A 17,599-nucleotide genomic window follows, 5' to 3' on the forward strand; every position below is an offset into this window, starting at 1 on the left:
CAAGTTAGAAAGAAGAAACAAAGTAGCCACTTCCTAGTGATGTTGCTCACCCTAAAACAAAAATTCCAAAGAAGGAGAAGATAGAGCTCTCACATGTTGACAAGTAACAATCCCAGAAAGTTGCTAGTCTATCCTCCCGATCAAAGTCTTCCAAACCAAGAGAACCTTTATCACCTAAGCCCAAAGAGAAAATCCATGAGTAGTAACCTATTGTGATTTCTCAATCACAAAAAAAGGATCCACAAGGGACAGCTCAAATAATGTATAAGGATCAATGATCTCCCTTTGAGAGTATTATCAAAAACAAATCTAAAATTTCCAAGACTGAAACTACTTCTAATCAATCCAAGGAGCCATGTGCACAATCATCTTTGACTATCATGATTGACCAATCCATGTCATTAGAAGTTACTACTTCCAATTTTGAGGTGGAACTCACATAGTCACAGCCCTTGGCTATGAGCAAACCTATCACTTCAATTGAGGAACAAGCCTCTGGTGCTTTTGACTCACAAATAAACATAAACCTTAGTAAAAAGAGCCTAATGAATCCAATGATTCACAAGTTATATTCTTCTCAACTTGAATTCCCAATACATTTGAAGCCTAAGCAATATCTCATGGAAAAGCCATATTCTTCTTGATTTGAGCCCCCATTACATTTGAAGCCTAAGCAATCTCCTTACAATCTCTCATGGAGAAACTAACAACAAGATCAATTGGAGGCTAAGCATCAAAAGGAACTAAAGGACACAATGTTATTACTTGCTTGTGCATATGTTCATGTTGACATTGTAATTTAGAATAAAGAGCCTGAATAGCTCTTTAAAATGCCTTTGGCATGGTTAGAGCAAGCACAAATATATTGGTGTTATCCGACAGTTGTGAGAGAAGTCGTGAAGCAAATGACTAAGGCAAAGAAAGAGAAGCATTGCTGAATTCATGTATTCCACATTGGAGATTCCAAGGCAAGCTGTGAGAAAGTTGCAACATTAGCACAGAAAGGGGATGGTCATAGTGCATTTGAACAAAGCTAGTATTCTAATTGGGTCTAGCTACAAGATATGACAACCGCCTAATGACTGTTGCTAAGCAAAGAAAGGTTCTCTGGACTTCAATGCATGACTTGACATATGTGGCCTTGCATCCTTGAGAGTTCTTGCAACAACTGCTCATAGTGTCATTTCTAAACTTGCCCAAAAACATCCCTTGTGTGACAAACTCCTTTTAGAGGAAGATCTACATATTGCAAGTCAATCAAGACAAGGTAGTGTGATTGTTGATGTCATTAGATCTTTTGCCTCATTGGAGACCCACAAATTTTTTTATACCTATGCTTTTCTTCAATACAATCCTGATTTATTTAACTGGCTTGTTCCAAGGTTGAGTTACATAAATCTAGATCTTTCCTTTTCTTCTATATCATGTAGAACAAATCTTCATTAAATGTCATCTGGCACAGTGATGTACATAAACCTTCTACTAACAAGGATATAGTAGTAGCAAGAAATATGCTTGAGATCCTAGATCCTAAGCCGAGAGCTACTAATGTATTTACTTAACCAACCCACTAGTTAGACCACTTAGAGACAACTAAATCCCAAAACAATTTAGAGGAGGTTTCCCAAATGATCTTGCATATTAGTGCCACAAAACCTAAATCCCCTAGTTATGTAAAAGCTTTGCTAGTATATCCACCTCTAAGTAGTATTGCTGCTCATTTAGCAAAACAAATATAATTTCTCTAAAGTAGAATGGATACTCCAATCTGATGCCATATTCACCGCCTATGCCAAGTTGTTTGCAATGATTGATTTAGGCCTTGCTAATGATGAGGTGATTCAAGTTTCTTCCAAATGGCATCCCATTTGGAAAGAGAGTGAACATATCTTCTACAAAAGCCTATTATTTCAAGTTTAATATGCTAAGAACCTCATTCAAAAGCAATTGCAATCATGTCCACTTATTCCCTCTTATGCTTATGCGACCAAAATCTAAGTTTTATTAGTACTTGATGAGCTTGAGTACAGTTGAAATTCCTCAAGTCTATTCTTGCAAAAGTGGTTTTCTCATTGATTTGGCCTTACTTGTGATTGCAGTTATCTTATGACAATGGATGAGTAGAGACATGCAATTGGTATACTTCATTCTGACCCAACTTACTATGAGACCACTTCAATATGATCTACCATCTTGGCTTGGAATCTAGACTTGCCATGAGAGTTGAAATATCACCCATTGATTGACAAGATTTTGACTAAAAAGGAATTACATATACCCAGTGTCTTTATAGGACCTTCCTTGCTTAATGACCTATTTACTTACTTTTATGGATTGGCTACCAAGGTAACTAACTTGGAAACTTTTCGTGAATTGGAGTATAATTCAAATGTCTATAACTATTGGATTCCAAAATTAAAATATAAAATCATTGTATATAATTAACCTTAGTTAAGTTTTTTGTATTTTATTCTTTTACTCAATGTCTTGCACTAATAAGAGCTAAAATCCTTCAAACCTTATGATAATGATATATGTTATATGATGGTAAGATCCAAGTTATGCAATCTAACTTTTATCTCATATATAGTGACAAAAACTAGAAAAGTTGTCATCAATTCTTCTTATCTTTTTTGCTACATGGTAATCTAGAAGTTTCATCAAGTGAATGTAGGAAAACAAGAAGTGACCAAGCAATGTAATGAAAACTCATGGTTGGAAGATACCATCGTCAGCAAAAAAAGCTTTCCCTAAATATCTTAGGTTGCCAAACTATCCAAGACAACAAGATCATCTTGAAGCCTCAACGAAGAGACAAAGAACTCAAAGAACAATCATCAATGAGTTTCAATAAAAATGTACCTTGATTCAATATCCAATTGTCATCTACTTCCGTAAGAGGAGCTAAAATTGCTTCATTACAACAAGTTTAGGTTATTCATCATCAAAACGATCAACAACAAGGCATTATGCTTCAAAGATGTAGGCTCTCAATATGCAATCTTGCTTGTGCACACTGCTATGTTTAGCATCATTCTTAGAACCAAATTTACTACTTATAACCAGTCTACTCATCTTTCATACTTCCATTCTTACTTTGTAAGGCTACAAACCAAGTTGTCCAAGCTTAATATTATTTGAGAAAAGAGCAATAAGAGGGAGCAAAAGAAAGCAATAGCAAGGAAAAGAAATTAGAAAAAAAAAACTACATGAAATATGCACTCACAAGCATTGCATTGCACCTAGGGTCATCAAGCTAGATGTATCCAATGACCCTTGTCAAGAAGTTCCATCTCTAACCCCCCCAAACCTTTTAGGCACATCAAGGTCAAGACATACTTATGGAGTCTTAGCTTGCCGACCTATTTCCTTGAGTCACTTGTACTTTTTTCATTTTCACTTCATTCATCCCAATGCTAGCAAATTATATTTAAAAAGCAAGCTGGGAAAGGTCCTTCAATCCAAGGATAGAAACTCCACCAACTACCACAAGTGATTGATTTTGCAAGGAGCCATATCCTTCAATAACTATGTAGATTAGACACAAGTTTTTGTCAATCCTAGCTTTCAAAGGTTTTCTCTAAAATATTTTTCAATAAGTCCATTTTCCCTTGACAACAATATTTTTTAACATCTTCGTTAGTTCAAGATTCTTAACTTCATCTCCCATCATCAACAAAAGAACACATGGAGTAGTCTTTTACCGAAGTAATAGACTATGTAAGCACTATGCTCACATAGTATATGCATCATAATCTATACATGATTTTGAGTCCTCAAAGTGTGGAACAAGACTTTTGGCTTGCCTCGAGTTCATTGCTTGGAGTTTGACCCATCTTCCAAACCCATAACACCATATGTCATGTGCACATATCAAAGGCTAGCACTTTTCCCTAGAAAGTGATTACACATGAGGTTTTACTTTGCATGCAAAAAATTAATGGAGACTTAGGAGCCATTGCTTGTACTTCAATACCAAATCTCCCATCTTCTATAATGTTCGATTAATTTACCCTAGGCAATCATACTTTATCCAATAAGAAGTATCACTAAGTAAGTGTCCTAAGGAGAGCTAAGCAAACCATGACCTACAAAAGGAAAAAGAGAAGAGCTCAAACCTACTGTGAGGTCATCTAAGTAGAAGCTAGGGTTGATTTAAGGGAAGTACATCTCTAGGAAAAGCTCATTTCTGCCAAAGTCTCTATATGAAAGGAAGAAGTAATTGAGCTAGAGAACCTTCATAAATTTTTCAAAAAGTGGTGGTATGATATGGCCAGCATGCTAACTAAGAAAAACTTCAAGATGCTCAAGAAAAAACAAAGTAAAGAGCATATCGCTTTTCCTAGATAAGTGGATGAGACCCTAGTCCAATCATAGGATGAGAACCTTGCAATTGTCCATGAACATTTCTTCAATATGTTCAATGTTGTCAATCCCCCCACACCCCTACAAACTAAGGCTAAGGCTAAATAATCCAAGTGCATGAAGAAAGTTGTGTGTGCCACAAGAACTAGCTCATCTCTTCGATGTCGATATACTAGCCTTCAAAATAGTGGACACCATTAAGTCCCTAGTTAAGGGAAAATCGTCTCGCCCAAATGGTCTACCCAACAATTTTTTCAAACCTTCAATGGCATTCTTATTCACCCCCTTCTTGATGTCTAGATAGAATTAGTCTATTTTGGTGCCCTCCCCTCCTTCATCAATGAAGGGGTTAAGAAGGAGGAAAAAGAATGTCTAGGGAACTGGAAACCAATTACCTATTTGGACATAGCATGTAAAATTTTTGCTACACCACTTTCCAAAAGACTCCCCGTTTAGACAAATGGATTAGAAAGAAACAAAAAGGGTTTATAAAGGGAAAATATATTTTGGATTCCATTACTAACCTCTAGGAAGGCCTTGAGTATGCTCAAAAGCGTAACTAGGACTTTGTGCTTATAAACATTGACTTTTAAAAAGCTTATGATAAGCTTGAGTAGGGCTTCATTCTCCAATCCTTGTTGGACATCATGGTGGGTAGAAGATCCATAATATATGTATTTGTCCTCTTCAAGAATACTTCAACTAGGATTGCAGACAATGGGGATTTCACTCCCCCATCCCTCCTTAGGAGATCAATTATGCAAAACTGTCCTCTTTCTCCTCTCCTATATGTTAGTGCACTTGATGGCCTTGGGTGTGGTTGATAGAGTATCAACAATAGAAAGGAAACATTAATGGAGCTAAACTTCCTCGAGGATCATAGGATATGATTTTGAACATATTTGCAAATGATACTAACTCTACCCTAAACAGTGACACAATCTCAATTGCTTCTTTTTGGGATTGCCTATAGACATTTTGCCTAGCCTCTAGCTCAAAGATCAACCACTCCAAAAATAGGGTTCAAAACCCTCCATAAGGACCTCCCCCCTCCCCCTAGCTACTAGAGGTTGGTTGTAAGGCCATCAAAGAAGGCACAATGTTTTGCCTATTGGACATCCCCATGGGGTTTGGAGTCACTATGAAACAGAGATGGCAATGGCTAATGGGGATAGGTTACAGAACAAGTTGAATAACCAAGTTGAAAGCCTCCTTCTTCCCAAGTCTGCACAACCTCCCCCCTCACACAATTATCTCTGTAGATGCCAAATTTACTCCCTCATGAGACACACCATTGGTCTATTGTGGGATTCTTGGCTAAAATTCAAACCCCTTCTCAAGATACAACTTGAACCTAGAACAATGTGTTAGTCAATCCAAGATTCCATATGGCTTAGTCTGACTATTTCTCCTATCCCCTTAGACCTACTAAAATAGGTAGCTAGACTTAGCAAAAAAGGGATTCAAGTCTGGAAGGACCTTTGAGACTTCCCCTCTAAAAGCTAACTAGACAACATAATGCTACAAGAAAGGTACAAGCTTAATAGGATGGATCTTGAAATCCTCATGAAAAGAAAAGAGAGATGGAAGGACATAAATCCTTTGTTTATTTAGCATGATTTAAAATTTAATCCTTTTTTTTGTTGGCAAAGGTAGGCTAAACCTTTTCCCCATGCCTAGCTTCCCCCTTCCAATGTTAAGGTGGTTCAAAAACTCAACAAAAGATGGAAATTTTCATGGACTAAAGCTCAATGGGAGTTTAAATTTAGTCAAATTTGACTTTGGCTATTGAAGATGTCCTCATTGTGTAAAAGAAATCAAAACTCTCCCTTACCTATTTATTAGTTGCTCTACTAATAAGAATTCTATGCAATGCTTGTAGAAAGTTGTGAAACGCCTTCATCCCAATCAATTCAATTGGAAGGAGCTTCTACTTGGTGAATCCAAAAGTTTACCCTCAATATTATGGATTTGTCTGAGTGGATTTTTCCTTTGGAACCTCTAGATTCAGAGGAACGCATCATTGTTCGAAAGGGATGCATATTCTTCTTAGATCAATCTCACTTTTGATTTTCTCTCACAAGTGCCACAACATGCCAAGATCATCACAAAGCTAGAAGGTAAAATGAAAATTTCACCCTTGCCTTATAGCCTTAACAAGGAGCAAAAGAAAGAAATACTTAGATAGAAAGTTGGTGAAATTATGCAGTCCTCTCCCAGATGAAATATGATGTATTTAGTGGCTTCCCTCCAAATGAAAATGCCAAAGAACTTGATGCTTGGATCAAAGAAAGGAAAATGAAGGAAGAAGAAGAGATTCCACTTGAAATCATTAAATTTTTGGTCTATCAAGAATAGCATCTTCATATTGAACATCGCAAAGTAGAGCCTACTGGACATCTATCTTCCAACAAGGAGATGTAAGCCCCTCTGACACAGCCTCAAGCTAGTCCTACTCCACTTAATACTAGCCATGTTGTAATTGAAAGGGAAGTGGAACCTAGGAGGAAGAAGCTTGGTGGTGAGAGCTATGGCGGATGGAGAGCAAGAGCCAAGAGAGAGAGAGAGAGTCAAAAGTGGGAACTCCAACAACCACAATGTGTGGCCAGGCCTTCCTTAATTCAAACTATCACTAAAACAATAAAGAATAAGTGACTGTGACGGACACCCGCTACCTGTAGTGTGCAGTGGGCGAGTACTGTCAGTGTAGTAATACATGGGCAGCTAGGCGGAGGCGCCTTTACCCCCAACAACCTCCCACTTAAAGGCGAATCTTCTCCAGTGAGAGAGAAAAAAGAAAAGACAATACAACATGTAAATCCCTGCACAAATCGAGCTATGGAAGCTCAAACCAAGTCCCAAAGCATCTCAAAACATTGGGCAAACATCCCCAAAGCATTTGAGCATCAAATGCCAAGCCTCGGGAGCATCACATAAGCTAAGAGCGTGACATTTTCTTGCTTAAAATCAACTCAAATCTTACCTAAATCGAATTTCGAATGCTCGAGATATGAGAAAAAATGGGATTTTTGAGTCAGATTTTGAAACATGCGCAAAAAAACATGAGTTGCTATTGTGGGGTCTGCTGGTTATGCTAAGGATAAGGGGGCAAATGGGGGCATACAAGGTGCCCAATGAAGCTAAGGAACACCTGCAAAGAGCCTATGAGGGTTGGGGAGAGGTGGGAGATGAAATCTTACCTCGGGGAGAAGAAGCCATGGCTGACATTGAAGAGCCTATGAGGGTTGGGGAGAGGCGGGAGATGAAATCTTACCTCGGGGAGAAGAAGCCATGGTTGACATTGAAGCTCCAAGCTTTAGGTCTTCAATCCGGGGGCTGAAGTAATGTCAGGCCAAGCTCCACGATCAAGCTCTGATACTAGTTGAAAGGGAAGTGGAACCCAAGAGGAAGAAGCTTGGTGGTGAGAACTATGGCGGATGGAGAGTAAGAGCCAAGAGAGAGAGAGAGAGTCAAAAGTGGAAACTCCAACAACTACAATGTGTGGCCAGGCCTTCCTTTATTCAAACTGTCACTGAAAGAATAAAGAATAAGTGATTGTGACGGGTGCCTACCACTTGTAGTGTGCAGTGGCGAGTACTATCAGTGTAGTAATACATGGGTGGCTAGGAGGAGGCACCTTTACCTCAATAGTAATAAATGGATGAAAGCTATGTTGGCTTTCCTTCATGCCTAGAAACCTTCAAGTCCCCAATCATTTCCTTTGGATGCGCCCTTTTATCTAGCTTATGGGTTGTGCCCTCTTTTGATGTAATTACCTTTTACTTTTAACACAAGTAACGTGCATTTTTTTTTTAAAGGAAGAGCCTAAGAAACCTAGAAACTAGATTGATGTGTAACCTAAATTTAGATAGTGGTTTTTGGTTTCTTTTTGTGCAAATGCTTGTTTTTTAGTAATTTGGAGTGTTCTTTTCCTTCTTTTTCTTGCAAATCAAAGTTAACATAAAATACATTTTTTAACATTTGTGAGTGTTGTCTAAAATAATTTAAATCAAACAAAGGGTAAGATATTTAGTTCATGGATTGATGCCAGGAGGCATATTCCACGGTGGATTCCGTGAGGTTTTACGGTGGATTCCGTAAAATAGATGACCGGGGCTCATACACAAAGAGGATTCTTTGTGCGAGAAGTTGATGGGGACGCCTGTCCTTTTCGGGCGTTTCATTAATTTAGTGTGTACGTGGGTGATTCCATAGCGGGTGATTCCGCAAAATTCATATTAAATTAATAAACGTTTATGAGTTTAGAGTGCGCACTCATAATAAATTAAGGTTAGGATTTATTTCTAACCAGTTGATTTATTTATGTAGCTGAAGACTGCTAGGTATTCACTTTTGTCGGTTTAATTATATTATTTTACTAACGATTGTGAATGCTTCAGTTGATGTGTAGAGATAGCAGCAGCGGCGGAGGAAAGCATTGGAGTCTAGCGAGTATTCGACCTTTGGATTATATTTTGATAGGCACCACGCCTATATTTTGTTTTGTCTATCGAGACATTGATTATTGATTATTATTTTGTATGCACCTATGCGCACGGATATGTTATTTTTATTTGGACATTGAGATTGGGCGTGCCAGACTCTATGGGCACCGTCCATTAGCTTTATTTCCTATTTTTGTAGAAAGCAAACTCAAAAGCTAAAAGCTTGTCATATTTTTGTAGGCTATTATTGAGCATGAAGATGGAAATATACATAAAATACATGCTTTGTGAAGCGCTCACACAGGGCATGGGGGGAGATTGAACCCAATTGGTCTCTTGCTTCTTGTCGTTCATGCTTTTACATTGTTTTTTGTGCAAAAATGTAGAGTTCATTGTTCTTGGGGACCTTCCGGGATTCACTACGTGAGCATACTGCGACCGATCTGCGCACCAGTGGTATCAGAGCGGAGCTGAGATCAAGAGCTTCCAATTGCTACCAATCTCGAGCGAAGGCGGAGCTCCAGGAACGATCGGGCTCTACAGTCAATCTTGTCGCGAACCGTCGATACAGGCAGACTTCTGGCGATCAAGAACCCCTGTTTCTACTCTCAGATCGCGAAGGACCAGGCTGTGCAGGCGGAGGACCACGCATTCATCTCCTTCATCAAGTCGTCAAAAACCAGAGCTAAGTTTCAATTACAAGCTTAAAAGCTTTAAAAAATCAAAAGTCTTAAAGCTTAGTTAAGCTTTAATAAAGCTTAACCACACAAAAAAATCGTTTCGGCGGCGTCAGTATAAACTTGTCACGATCGAATCCGTCGCCAACATACTCGGATACACGAAAATCAAATTTGGCTTGGTAAGCCATAAGTCCCATAAGCTTAAGACTCTAAGCTTCTGCAAGTCACACAGGATAATCAAGTTCAGCAACTCCGGGTCCCGCACTTCTGGAGTCAAGTCCTGCAAGTCGACTGGAATCAAGTCCTGCAAGTTCATCAAGTCGGCCTAAGTTCTGTAAGTCTGCAACTCTGCAAGTCGGCTAAGTCTGCAACTCTGCAAGTCAGACTAGTCAACTGGAGTCAGAACTGACTAGTGCTCAAAACTCCTAGAAGGGTTATTCCTATGCAAAAACTCTGAACTGGAAAGTTGTTCGTGGCAAAGTGTTCTACCTATCCACAGGTTCACTGAAGTATTTTCAGCAAACGAAGACGGAAATATTATAGATTTTCTGAAAATTGAGAAAGAAATACCCAAAAATACATAGCCTTGTAACCCCAAATTTGAGCTACGCTCATCTCGCTAACCTGATTTTGAGTGAGAAAGGTTTATTGAGTTTTACAGGATGACGACTCCACATATGGATGATCCTATGGCTGAAGACGACTTACCTGAGCCTACCATGGAACAAAAGCTGGATCTAATCATGCTACAATTGGAAGAAGAGCGAAGGGCTAGGCAAGCATTGCAAGCGCAATTGACAAAACTACAAAGAGCGTCCACCGACAAAGAAGAACCTCAAGCTGAAGATTTGATTCGACGTACCATCGACGCCACTCTTGAAGCACAAACCATTCGCAAGGAATCAAAGATAAGTAAACGAAGTTTCAAATTTCTCACTTTCAATGGCATACGAGAAGGAAAGACTGTTTTATCATTCATTAGCCAGTTTGATGACTATTTCCATGAGGAAAACTATCCCGAAAAAGATAAAATCAAGTGTGTTACTAATCATCTGATAGACAGAGCATCACTTTGGTGGACTTAGTATGCAAGAGCATAGAATGTCCTGCTACTTGGGAAGATTTCGAGAAGAAGTTCATGCAGAATTTCCTTCCACCGCAATTTCATGAGAAGGCTATCAAGCAATGGGATTTACTTCAACAACGGGATCGTGAGCCTATTCCACAGTATACAGAGCGTTTTTGGAATGCACTCCTACAGCTACGCATGCTTGAAGACGTACCAGAGACGACACATAAGCAGAAGTATATGTCTGGACTTCTTGGACATTACTACGCTGAAGTGAACATGTTCAAGCCTGCTACCCTTGAAGACGCCATCTCACTAGCTCACGACACTGAAGATAAGTTACGCAGAAGAGACAGACGACCACAGCAATTCCAAGCCAATGGTAATTATGGATCTAAACAATTCAATTCCAATTTTAGAAGGTTTAATCCAGGTCGTTTCTCATCACCATCTTTCCGCAAGAATTGGGCAAAACCACCTGCATTACCATCCAATGTCAATCCAAATCCTAAGCCTATTCCACAAGCAAATCCAAATGTACCCAGACTTCCAGCCATTGCAAATAATGTAACCAAAGGCAAGCCAATAGTATGCTATAAGTGTCACCAACCTGGGCATCTCGCAGCAAACTGTCATTCAAAGAAGCCATCAGCACATATCAACTATCTTGGAGCCATGGACGAAGACGAGCATGAGAATATGCCTGATTTCACTGAAGATGAGGATGATCCTACTACTACTTCTGACACTTTACCAGGTATGCCTACTCCACATTCATTATTGACTATGAAATGTTTGGTGCATGGAAAGGAAAGAACTATCTTGCATGATGACGGTAGTACTCATGACTTTATTTCAGCAAAATTGATAAAGGAATTGAAATTACAGACTGTACCTACGCATTATCGCATAAAAGCTGCATTTTTAGGCACTAGGTACAATGGCACACAAGAAGTACAAGATTTAGAGATTCAAATTGGTTCATACATTGAAAGAAGAAATTTCTTAGTTGTTCCATTACAGTCAATCGACATTATTTTAGGAATGCCTTGGAGACACCAGCATAATCCAAATATAGATTATTCCACGCACACAATGAATATTAATTTTCAAGGAAAATCTATTACATTATATGGTATGCATGCATCTAATATTTTTCCACTGCTTTCGCATACTCAAGCAAAACGTGCATTACACAAGAGTACTAAATCATATCTCATTTGGGTGAATGAATTGCACGCAAAGGAAAATCATATGCACCCTAGGCATAAGGAATTTCTTGCATATTTTAAGGACTGTTTTGCAGAAGACCTACCACCAGGTTTACCACCTTCACGACCAGAAGACCATAAGATTGATTTAATCCCTGGCACACAATCACCTTGCAAAGCACCATATAGGCACAATCAGATAGAGCAAAAAGAAATCCAGAGTCAAGTTGAAGAATTACTAAATAGAGGCTTAATTCGACCTAGCAGTTCTCCATTCGGTGCACCTGTTCTCTTAGTCAAGAAAAAGAATAATACTTATCGTATGTGTATTGACTACCGAGCTTTAAATAAGATCACTGTAAAGAATAGGTATCCTATACCTAGAGTTGATGACCTTATGGACAAACTGCAAGGATCTTCTATATTTAGTAAAATTGACCTTAAGTCTGGATATCATTAGGTGAGGCTAGATAAATCTGACATATTTAAGACTGCATTCAGAACACAGTTTGGCCATTATGAATTCTTAGTCATGCCATTCGGATTGACTAATGCACCTGCCACTTTCAGTAGAATGATGAACCGTATCTTTTTGAAATATCAGTACTGTGTGATTGTTTTCTTTGATGATATTTTGGTGTTTAGTCAAAGTGAAAAAGAGCATTATGAGCATTTATCATTAGTTTTTCAATTACTGAAAGAAAATCAATTGTTTGCAAATCCTGAAAAGAGTGAATTCTTTAAGACAGAAATTGAGTATTTAGGTCATATTGTATCAAAAGAAGGAATTAAAGTTGATCCTAAGAAAATTGATGCAATATTGCATTGGCCTGTTCCTAAAAACGTGCATGAGTTACGCTCATTCCTTGGTCTTGCTAGTTTCTATAGGAAGTTTGTACGTAATTTTTCATTACTTGCTTTATCATTAACCAAACTTCTTAAGAAAGGAATTGTTTATCAATGGACTGAAACTCAGCAGAAATCCTTTGACTTACTGAAACGTGCATTAACCAATGCCCCTGTTCTACAGTTGCCTGACTTTAATAGACCATTCTTTCTAGTTGTGACCGATGCTAGCGGATCAGGAATAGGAGCCGTACTAATGCAAGACAATCATCCAATAGCATATTCTAGTTCTAAGCTGAACCCTCTGAGCTGAAATATTCCACTTATGACAAAGAACTATTAGCAGTTGTACAAGCATTAAAACAGTGGAAACACTACTTAATGGGTTCAGAATTCATGATAAAGACCGACCAGCAAAGCATTAGACATCTACTTAGCCAACCCCAAATCTCTGACCGTAATATCAAATGGGCTTCCTTCATTCAAAGTTTTCATCCTATCATTCAATACCAACCTGGAAAAGAAAATATAGTTGCTGATGCATTGAGTAGAAGACCTGCAATTCATAATATTTCTGTCATATCTTTTGATTCTTTGATTGCTATGAAAGATACATATCACCAGGATATTACTTTTCATTCTGATTGGCAAAAATTAGTTCAAAATAATTTCATTCTTGTTGATTCATTGTCATATAATGATGAATTTATGTTTTTTGAAAAGAGACTGTGTGTTACTATTCCATTCTGATCTTTTGTTTTGAATGAAATTCATTGTCCCCCATATCAAGGTCATAGAGGTATCATATCTACATTACGCATGTTAACTGAAGATTTTTATTGGCCGCATATGAATGCAGATGTATCTAATTTTGTTTCTGAACGTTTGATTTGTCAAAGAATAAAGAGACATCATGGTAAACAGTATGGATTATTAATGCCTTTGTCTATTCCATCTAAACCTTGGGAACATATTTCTATGGATTTCATTACTGGTTTACCAAATACTAAATCTAATCATGACATGATTTGGACTGTTGTAGATAGATTTAGTAAGCAAGCATATTTCATTCCATGTAAGAAAACCTTAACAGCATCACAAGCAGCACAGTTATTTTTGAAAACTGTTTTTACTAACCATGGATTGCCAAAAGTGATTATTTCAGATCGTGATTCTAGATTTTGTAACAATTTTTGGATAACACTGTTTGCAAATCTAGGCACAAAGATTGATTTCTCATCTGCATTTCATCCAGAAACAAATGGACAAACAGAAGCCACAAACAGCACCATTCTAGATCTTTTACGTGCATATACTATCTCTAAACCTCAGACATGGGACACTCACTTGCATTTATTACAGTTTGCATATAACAATACACCGCACACATCTACAAAGAAAGCACCTTTTGAAGTCATTTATGGATATAGATTATCTACACCTGTTGCATCTTTGTCTAATAGAATTCAGAGTGCTGATGATATTGCTACTATGCATAATAGTATTTTTGATGAGGTTAAGGATATGATTGCTAAAGCCCAACAATCATATACCAAACAAGCCAACAAGAAAAGACAAGCTATGAATTTCAAAGTTGATGATTATGTTTGGCTTAGAATAGAAAAACGTAGACTGCAAAGTGTAGATAGACATCCAGTTGTCAAATTAGCTCCTAGATTTTATGGACCATTTAGAATCATTCATAAGATTAATGATAATGCATTCAAGTTAGAATTGCCATCTCATTGGAAAATTCATAATACATTTCACATTAGTTTATTGAGACCATTTAGAGGCCAATTACCTATCCACCCTGTTTATGAAAACCCACCTTTATTAGAGGAAGAGACTGAAATACTTGAACCAGAAGCCATCATAGACACTGACTACATGACCACTAGAACTGGCCGAATGTATTCTAGATATCTAGTAAAATTCAAGAACCATCCTGTAGAGGAAGCACAATGGATGCACGCTAGAGACTTAAATGCTTTCCCCACTCTGTTAGCTCCACATTGAGCTAATAGCAATTGAGGTCAATTGCTATCCCACCCCGGGGGTATGATGCCAGGAGGCATATTCCACGGTGGATTCCGTGAGGTTTTACGGTGGATTCCGTAAACTTAGATGACCGGGGCTCATACACAAAGAGGATTCTTTGTGCGAGAAGTTGATGGGGACGCCTGTCCTTTTCGGGCGTTTCATTAATTTAGTGTGTACGTGGGTGATTCCATAGCGGGTGATTCCGCAAAATGCATATTAAATTAATAAACGTTTATGAGTTTAGAGTGCGCACTCGTAATAAATTAAGGTTAGGATTTATTTCTAACCAGTTGATTTATTTATGTAGCTGAAGACTGCTAGGTATTCACTTTTGTCGGTTTAATTGTATTATTTTACTAACGATTGTGAATGCTTCAGTTGATGTGTAGAGATAGCAGTAGTGGCGGAGGAAAGCATTGGAGTCTAGCGAGTATTCGACCTTTGGATTATATTTTGATAGGCGCCACGCCTATATTTTGTTATGTCTATCGAGACATTGATTATTGATTATTATTTTGTATGCGCCTATGCGCACGGATATGTTATTTTTATTTGGACATTGAGATTGGGCGTGCCAGACTCTATGGGCACCGTCCATTAGCTTTATTTCCTATTTTTGTAGAAAGCAAACTCAAAAGCTAAAAGCTTGTCATATTTTTGTAAATTGGGCTATTATTGAGCATGAAGATGGAAATATACATAAAATACATGCTTTGTGAAGCGCTCACACAGGGCATGGGGGGAGATTGAACCCAATTGGTCTCTTGCTTCTTGTCGTTCATGCTTTTACATTGTTTTTTGTGCAAAAAGGTAGAGTTCATTGTTTTGGGGACCTTCCGGGATTCACTACGTGAGCATACTGCGACCGATCTGCGCACCATGGATGTTTTAAAACTAGCAATTTTTTTGAGGGTTATTGAATATTTCATTGGAGTGTACGAAATGGTGAATCGACTCGAAATTCAAATTACGTAAAGTCATGGATCATCCAAGAAATGAAGGAATTATTTATTTATTCAAATTCAAAAATCATGGATTAGATTGTGTACAATGTAATCCTATGCTAAATTAAGTTCCTTCTCTTCTAAAAGTAATATTCTTTTTATCTTGTGGGATGTCCATACATATTGCTGTAGCTTATAGCAATTGCATTCTTTTTTAGGATCATGTCCTACTCCAAATTCCTAGCCTCATCTATGTCATCAATTGTTGCCTTATGTTGATCTCAAAATTACCCTCAAATGGGTGGTAGTTCTAGATGTCTCTTTTCTTTTTCTTTTTTAAAGGAGTTTTGCTTTTGTATTGTTGGACTGTTTGTTCAATATTCATTATGTAGCCTATATATACATTACCATTTTGTTTATATCTTATGTTGTAAATAAATAACATGGTGTAATAAAGCAATTTTTCATGCTACCTTAGTTAGGTAATTAGCCTATTTTAAACTAGAGTATAAAAGGCAAGAGGGTGCCAATGTAAATCATCTTTTAATCATCTTTCACATCTCCACTTCTTGGAGCTTGAAGGTAATTCCTTCCCCACCATTGTAAAGGGTGAGTTCTTTGCAACAATTGTCATCAATTGATTCTCAAGTTACCATGGCTTCAACATCTCTTGTAATTCTTAGTTGTAAGACATCTTGAATTAAGAAGTGGTAAGCTATGGTTCTCAGCATTTCTTGTTAGTCTTTGTGTAATTTCCATTGGAGAGGCAACCTTCATTTCATTGGTATGAGAGCATAGACTTTGATCCATGGGAAGAGTCACTTTCATGGAGAATTTAGTCATAGGGATAAGTAGCAGGTAACTAGAGTACCAAGATTTGGTCACAGGGTTCAGTACAGTTCAAACCGTGACTAGTCAGAGTTCTCTCCAACAAGTCAAGATTAATTTTGGAGGTTTCTTGAAGGAGATCTTGAGGAATATGGAGGTTCTTGGCCAAAATAGCAGGTCGTTATCAAATGGAGGTCCATTTTGAAGGTTCTTGACCCTAACTAGAGTCTAAACAAGGATTATAGGAGTTAAACCTTGGTTACTTATTGGTGCAAACTTCCATTTCCTCTCTCTCAATATTTCCTCATTCTTTCATGGTGGATCTTGGCTTCTCCTTTCTTCTAGGCCTCTCAATGGTTCAAGTAACTTCCATGGTTGAAATCTTGGTGGTTTAAGCTCTCCATAGAGTAGCTTTAAGATTGCCTTGACTACTTCTCATTTTGAAGTAGGGGAGTATGTTTTTGCATTTTTTGCACTGAAAACACACTCCCTTATAATGACAACAAAAAAATCAGGCCACATAAGCCTTGGCTATGGCTTAAGCAAGCTTCTACAAGGATTCTTCAAGCTTCACAGCAAGTACACAAGAATACTTCTCACTCTTATGATGATTCTTGATCTCCCAAACCTTGGCTATGGCGGAATTCATGATAGCAGTGAAATTTCTTGAAATTTCTTGAAAGTTCTTGAAGAGATCAAAGGGCTTTTACTCTATCAAGCTTCTTGGAGCTTCCTCAACACTCAAGGGACCAACATTGAGCCATTCTTGGACTTGAAGCTTCAAGGATAGTTGTCTAGTGTCAAAACAGGGCAGCAAGCTTTAGCCATCAAATTCTTGGATTATTCTCTTCCATTTCATGGGGCTTTTTCTCTAAATCACTCCGGGGGCCTCTCTTCTACTTCAAGTATTCAAGATCTTGAAGAATCCAAGCAATGCATTCAAGATTGAAGACCGGTATTTTCTTGAACCACAAGTATGACAGAGATTGAAGAATTTCTTTTAAATCTCCATCAAAGAGGATTCAAATCCAATGGATTTTCATCTATACTACTCATTGGAGCTGAAGACTTGATCTAGATATCATTGTTGGATCATATTTAGAGCTAATGTGTGGGATTATGGAGTCTATTCTTCTCTTGGATTCAAGAAGACAGCAGTCTATCAACC

Source organism: Lygodium microphyllum, chromosome 13 (genome assembly GCF_053477565.2).
Source record: "Lygodium microphyllum isolate KBCC chromosome 13, Lygodium_microphyllum_v1.1.10, whole genome shotgun sequence".
NCBI classification, from domain to species: domain Eukaryota; kingdom Viridiplantae; phylum Streptophyta; class Polypodiopsida; order Schizaeales; family Lygodiaceae; genus Lygodium; species Lygodium microphyllum.